The sequence below is a fragment of the Triticum urartu genome, chromosome 2 (assembly GCF_003073215.2).
Source record: "Triticum urartu cultivar G1812 chromosome 2, Tu2.1, whole genome shotgun sequence".
Lineage (NCBI taxonomy): Eukaryota > Viridiplantae > Streptophyta > Magnoliopsida > Poales > Poaceae > Triticum > Triticum urartu.
This window is the reverse complement of record NC_053023.1, coordinates 750,601,191-750,608,832: the sequence shown is the minus strand read 5'-3', so window position 1 is coordinate 750,608,832 and position 7,642 is coordinate 750,601,191. Positions and strand designations below refer to the sequence as shown.

The 7,642-nt window shown below is 40.4% G+C and overlaps 1 long non-coding RNA gene across 2 annotated transcripts; it reads right to left on the bottom strand.

The window, feature by feature from the left end:
• Window positions 1-1,332: 1,332 nt before the first annotated feature.
• LOC125540494 lies at window positions 1,333-2,358 on the bottom strand. 2 transcript variants are annotated; one of them, XR_007297333.1, is made up of 4 exons: window positions 1,913-2,358; window positions 1,750-1,810; window positions 1,544-1,662; window positions 1,333-1,375 (listed from the first exon to the last, which is right to left on the bottom strand). It is a non-coding gene; the product is annotated as an uncharacterized LOC125540494 (long non-coding RNA). The 2 variants fall into 2 exon arrangements; XR_007297334.1 differs by having other exon boundaries at window positions 1,349-1,375; window positions 1,541-1,662.
• Between the last annotated feature and the right edge of the window lie 5,284 nt (window positions 2,359-7,642).

The window sequence follows — 7,642 nt, the reverse complement described above, 5'->3', positions numbered from 1 at the left end:
TAACAACAAATTGCATGATTGATAAACTACATCAATTGTCACAAGCTATCAGGCACTTCCAAATCATAATGAGTTTCACATTTAGTGTACATGAAGAGTCCAAGCAGTTAAGATACGATCTAGAAAAATAAAGATGTGCATTAACTTAAGTACTCTCAATCAAATTAAGCAATTGACTTCACAATTATGGGATTATAGAGAACCCTCCAATGATAAAGAACGTTTCGGGTTTAAAAATAAGCACGATCAGGACTAACCTGCCAAAACACATTTTAGAACCTCTCTTAGTATCTGAATATATTCATCATTCGACATCTCCTTGACAGTTTCCATATTTTCGTTTGACTCGAGGAAATTAATTAACTCAACAGTATATTGCAGCATGTACTTTGACAATCTTTAAAAACAGAAAAAAATCATGAAAAGCCCACGATTAACGATATGCAGAAACAAATGATGTTGAAGCATGCTCAGGAAACTGTACCGTCAAAGCATCAGAACCTTTCTACTTTAGTGAGCTCTGAATAATATATCTAACAATGGTAATGTAATTGCTTAAAAGAATTACTCCCTCTGTTCACTTTTATAAGGCCTTGAAGACATTTCAGACAATGTGCAAAGTAGTTTATTTTGAGTTGTCTGAAATGATTTATAAAAGTGAACGGAGGGAGTAGCTTTGTTAAAGCACCTAATATCCAACTTCAGCTTTCTTACGGAAGAACTGACCAAGTATTTTCTAGACAGCAATTCAAAAATATTATAGCACATAATAACAGGAAGCTTTGCCTACTTTTACAGATATTGAATTAGGAAAGGGTGAAGATGATGCACAAGTAACGTCTAATATTCACACAATAAGCAGTTATGTATGCATGAGATATTGAGGGTTTGAGCAGAGATCTGAATTGTACTGGAGCTTCCTCTTCCAGTTCCAACTATTACGAAACAAATATGTTAGACATCAGCTTGCTTGTTTCTTTGATTCTTCGGTGGAGAGAAATCAGAGAATCGGTCAGCGCAAATGCTAGCCAAGGAGCAGACCTTAATCCCAGAGTGTGGCGCACATGAGGGGGGGGGGAGGTTACTGGGGATGAGCAGTCAGCCATGGAGGCAATAACAGGAAGGATGGCCGTCGCCCGTGCATCGCCTAGACAGAGCTTGGGGGAGGCTCTCTTCCTCTCATCTGCATCTCTTTCCTGATGAAATCACTTGCATAGCTTCCTTTTGGAACCTTCCAAAGCACAGAGTCATACCTTTAGCATAAATATGACCATATGTAAGAATATTTTACTCGCAAGAACATAATTAACTTTCCGATATTTTGCTGCTTGTTGCATATCTGATCGTGGAGGGAATGTTGCTAGTTCACACTCATCTGCCAGAGTAAATGAAGTTCCATATAACCAAATAAGTCAATCTGAAGTAAATGAGATGAAAATGAAGAGGGGCAGTTTAAACCAAGTACTTATAAGTAGTTGTCACTCATTGCTATCCAACAAAAAAATGATAGACATCTAGCAAAAGCTCAAAAGTGCCTTACCACCTTTTATAAAGAGAAATATTTCCTTACCGAAAAATTTCCAGTTGCTCTTAATGTCGTCAACACCAGCAAAATGAAAGCTTGGCAACAAATGCACATGAGTCAAACATTCCTGCTGAGGCCTGTACCACAGGTTCCAAAATGCAATCAGCATGAGATACTGTTGAAAAAAGGCAATGCAATACATCTAGTAAATCAACTCTAAAGACCTAGTATGCAAATGCACGAAATCCTCCACGAGAGTCAATGTTCACTGTGCCATCATGGGCACTGTAATTGAAAAGCACAGGAAACAGACAGGTAAGTTCCAAAGATGAATATGCATAAACCCCGCCAGATTTTTAGTTGTGTAAATCAAGCAGCACAATTTACCTAAAATCACGAATGTGCAATTCGTAGATGGTTATGTCAGAGCAGGAATCAAGTTTTGGCTTCTCATCGGCCAATTCATCCCAGGAAGCTGGCTTCAATGTTTCATTGTTAATGTCAACCAACCAGGTCCGCGCTCCATTTGCAGAAAGGCTGATCAAATAAACAACAAGCTAGTTTCTTCCTCTCCCTGAACTTTTTTCTTCTGCGGAAAGTTCCTCTCCCTGAACTACATAACTGAAATACGCACAGCCACATACCCTCTAGCATAAAGGTCACCAGCTAAACATTTCAGAATCTGTGCCTTAGTTGGATGATACACGTCAACTTCATATAAATAGTATCGGTTTTCCCACTCTCTTGGTCAAGTAACACTCCAAACACCATTTGACTCCTTGAGCTGCACCGTCTCTAGAGCAGGGCCGGCGGACCATCTAAGAACCACACACTCACATTCAGCAAGATATATTGGGGACATTTTACATATAAGCGGGAATAGTACAGAACCGGAGGCGACACTTGAGATGGTAAAATGCGTCGTCTTTAGAAGCCAAACATGTGTTGTAGGAGCCCAAAGGTGCAGGCTCACAGAGTCCTTGCTGAAAACCGCACCGAGCGGTCCTGTGTATGCAAACATGTCATCCAGCACGCCGGGTAATTGCAGTCCAGTAACATCTACGTGTTTCCCATCAGCTGCACACAAGCAGCATGTAAGGATCTTGCTCTGTCTCAGAACTTGTCTGAAGAATTTGACACTCATCTCTGAATCTGCATGTAAGGGTGCAAAGAATCGAGAATTACCACCGAAAGAAGCGACGACCAGTTGGCATTTCACAAGGCTGGCGACGTCGACAGAGCTCGGAACTCTGAACGCTCTGTAACTGCTGATGAAAGGGAACTTCTGGGTCACCTGAAACATGTTGCGAGTGGCACTCTAGGTTCAACAAACCAAACTTCAATAAACTGAAAAAAAATACATCACTAAAGTGGGGAGCCAGCCACGGCCAACAAGAACTCAAACTCCTATCCGATTTCGACTTCGTGCTCTTGGCTTTCCACACCGCAACCTCGAGCAACCATCAACATCCATCCCCGCATCCACCCCTACCTCCTGCTACCGCCTACATCGTTCTTGCTCGTCGGGGAAGGGCCACAATCTCCTCTACGATGGCCACAGACAGATCCACGGGGAGGACACAATCTTCCAGGGGCACTCAACCAAGCACGTCACCCTCCACATTCATCCTATCCCAACCCTAACAGCGTCAAGACCCTCCATTGGTCAATGAATCAGGCTCGTAGCGTCCAAGTTCGTTGCGACGAGTCCGTAGTCGACGTCTTGACTTTGGCTATCCCCACGGCAGCACCATCGGATCTTGCTTGCTTTTACCTTCACTTTGTCTCTCCCCAAGGCAACACCACCACCCAACCAATCACCACCACTGCTTGTCCAGATAGAATCATGAACAATCCCCATGGCAGTGCTGTAGGATCACCTTGGCAACCTTGACAGCAACCGCCTAGTCTAAAATCTAAGCGAGCCAATCTCTATAGAAACCAATAGAAGCAAGGTGCATGGCTCAGATATGTTCATTTTTCGATGCACGCGCCTCTCTGGAGACAGAGAGGAGAAGCGGCGTGCTTGCCCTGCCGCCCACCAGCTCCTGGTCTATAGCTCACCTAGCTAAATACTCTGCTTTGCCACTGGGCCAGATTTTTTTTGCACATTTACAATACAGTTGAGTGGGTTAAAACTATTGCAAAACAACACACACTTTTATAATCTCTAAATACATATTTAGTTCAGTCCATATGTATATCTGAAGTAACTTATCAACGTCTCCTCGTGCATGGGACCCAAATACTGTACGTCCGAAATCACGAACAAATTGACATGTTCGCTAGAATTCCACGACGGCATGCAAAATCACAAATAAGTATTGTCTTGTTGTATAAAGAGAAATTTCTTTGCGAAAAAACTGATATAGCTTGACATGTGGAACCTGGACTTATCCTCGTTGACCCCACTAATATGTTAAATAGCTTCAAAATAATCAAACACATACTTGTCTTCGTATTTCCAGCCTCTCCACAGAAGCGACATTTCCCAACAAGTTCCTAAAGGAGTTCATGGTCTGTCCATTTTAGTGAGACTGAACCTCAACAAATGGGGCAAATATAAAGACACCAAGTTTCAAGTAATTCATTGCAGTTTCAGTTCTCAGTTTAGGTGAGCTCACACAACAACCTGCAATTATATACCTATTACAGAATTATTTTGAAGGCATGTTAATACTTAGAATAAAAAATAACCCCACATGAGGGTAACTAATTTATACCAATGAGCATGCTAGCTCTCTCATGAACATAATGCTGCCATAACCCCACTGCAGCACGCCTTGCCCGCCATAGACTTCCGCACACCCCTGAGCGCGTCCTATACTTCAGTCTTCTTATTCGTAGTGTAGATTTCATTACATGTTTGTAAACTAAATAAAGATTATTTGTATCAGCAATGTACATTTTCTTTAGGGCGATAGATATAAATTGATGTATTATCTATACATAGAAAGCATTGCATTGATACCTCCAACTATGAAACTGGAATAAGTAGAGTTGAGATAAAATTGGAGATGGTTAACAATTAAGGAAAAAAACTAAAGAGGACCCCATGTGCACCTCTGATATCTATACTGACTCCACTCTGGTACATCATGAGTCGAAGCACATCGAACGAAGGGGTGTGGAGAAGAGACATCGAACGGGAGGAGGCGAGAAGGGTGGTGGACCACCGAGCAAGGGCGCTCAACGGCTCTGTTCCTGCCCAATGGTGGCCGCTCCTCGCAAGGGCATAAGGGAGTCATGAAACAACAGAGGGTTCAGCTCCTTTGCAGTTCGATTCTTACTATTTAGGTACTATAGTTGTTCAAAAAATTGAGACATGGTTATCTCAAGAAACTGGAAGGACTAAGTGTAACAAGCATGTTCATATATTGAACTTGTACGAGCAATGAGAAAGGAAGGCTGAATATAGAGCTTGGAAAGTTGGTAATCTGCTTCCTACATAATAACAGGAAGGATAATCAGAAGAGGCTAAGGCAAGAGAGATGTACCTGGTTCTTGGAGACTCGGAACAGTAATGTGCCATTCAAATAGACCAGATGTTGTTGAAAGAGCAACACTCCACGATGGAGATGGACCACCCGCCGTGGAGGAGAAATACTCAAGATGCACCTGGTTTTGAGACTTGGACTCATTTGCTACATCTCTTAATCTTAGCCAAATTTAAAAGTATTTCAGAATGCAGTTAATTGTTTAAAGCAAAAGGCAACCTCATTCAAAGCAAATAGAGTATTTTAAAAAATATGCTATGTTTCAGAGAGCATTCAGCAGCTACGTCATGTTTTCTTTCAGAATATATGTACTGTGAATAGCTTGCATCCAAGTCAAGTACGCACATAAAAATATGCACAATACATGGAATTTTCAAACCTATAAACTACTTCATTTTAGTAGTTGTCTCACAAAGAATTAAATATTAAATTCATTTGTGGGGAAAAATTAACATGATATCATAGAACAGTACTGTATGCATCTTCATTGGTCCTGTTTGGCCCTGCTTCTTGAATCATTGTGTGGGTTACAAAAAATTGTAGTATACTTTGTACTCTCTTCATTGCATGAAAGAAAAGAAAAGACTAATCTTGCACATATTTTTTCCAAATTAAAATTGCTATGACAATATCATCAATTGCTAGTACTGTTAACTGTATCCATGCCACTGTTGTTGTTTGGATGCTGCAAATAATTCATCTCTAGCTATATTCAGAACCATTACATTTTTCACTTAGGAAACAAGCATGCAACAATGTATTTCACACACAAATCCAAAGCCCATTACCAGTAGGACTACATTTTGCTCATTACCAACAAACTGAAGAGAGTATATTGTGGCCGCAATACCACGATTCCGTTAATCATCCTTTGATAAGAAAATTAATACATCAATTTTGATCCTAGAAAAAGCTAGTGAACATTACCCTACCAACTTATCTATCTCTAGATGTCAATTTGGATATTCCATGCTCACCAAAGAAGAAAAAAATGGAGATGTTTTATACTGCATATCACTATGCTCATGTAGAGTTGGAGATAACAGCTTCAACAAGTACAAAGATGTTAAACTAAGAATTTGAAAACAGAAGGATAAAACTACTTGTTCCTCCGATCCTGGAAGTATATATATCTGATGAATTTGACTACAGTTTGTTACAATAAAAAATAAAATATTCCACCATGTTACCACGATATTATCGAGTCAAGCCAGAATGACATTTAGCACAGCAAGCTGAATCTTCTCAGCATTCTTCTCATGAACCGGTGTACTATAAAGCAAAATATACAATCATCTTATTTTACGACTTAGTACAGATACACTGAAGCAGCACCAAAGTGGGTAAAAGTAACAAAGTCTAATCACAATCCATTAGGAAAATATACTGTTTATAAATAGGATTTCATCGCAACAAAGTGTACGTTTAGCAAGTATTGTTATTTGGGGAGACATTATCATAGCTCATCAAACACTTACGTGAGACAGGTTCCACCGACTGACATGCACTAGTTGCATAAGGTGGCTAGCGGGTGTCTGTCTCTCCCACTTTAGTCGGATCGGATTCGATGAAAAGGGTCCTTATGAAGGGTAAATAGAAATTGGCATATCACGTTATGGTTTTGACGTAGGTAAGAAACGTTCTTGCTAAGAAACCTATAGCAGCCACGTAAAAAAATTTGCAACAACAATTAGAGGACGTCTAACTTGTTTTTGCAGCATATGCCGTGTGATGTGATATGGCCAAAAGGATGTGATGAATGATGAATGATATATGTGATGTATGAGATTGATCATGTTCTTGTAATAGGAATCACGACTTGCATGTCGATGAGTATGACAACCGACAGGAGCCATAGGAGTTGTCTTAATTTATTTATGACCTGCGTGTCAACATAAACGTCATGTAATTACTTTACTTTATTGCTAAACCGTTAGCTATAGTACTAGAAGTAATGGATGACGAGACAACTTCATGAAGACACGATGATGGAGATCATGATGATGAAGATCATGGTGTCATGCCGGTGACCATGACGATCATGGCGCCCCGAAGATGGAGATCAAAAGGAGCAAAATGATATTGGCCATATCATGTCACTATTTGATTGCATGTGATGTTTATCATGTTTTTACATCTTATTTGCTTAGAAAGACGGTAGCTTAAATAAGATGATCCCTCGCAATAATTTCAAGAAAGTGTTCCCCCTAACTGTGCACCGTTGCGAAGGTTCGTTGTTTCGAAGCACCACGTGATGATCGGGTGTGATAGATTCTAACATTCGAATACAACGGGTGTAAGCCAGATTTACACACGCAATACACTTAGGTTGACTTGACGAGCCAAGCATGTACAGACATGGCCTCGGAATACGGAAGACCGAAAGGTCGAACATGAGTCGTATAGAAGATACGATCAACATGAAGATGTTCACCGACGATGACTAGTCTGTCTCACGTGATGATCGGACACGACCTAGTTGACTCGGATCATGTATCACTTAGATGACTAGAGGGATGTCTATCTGAGTGGGAGTTCATTAAATAATTTGATTAGATGAACTTAATTATCATGAACATAGTCTAAAATCTTTACAATATGTCTTATAGATCAAATGGCC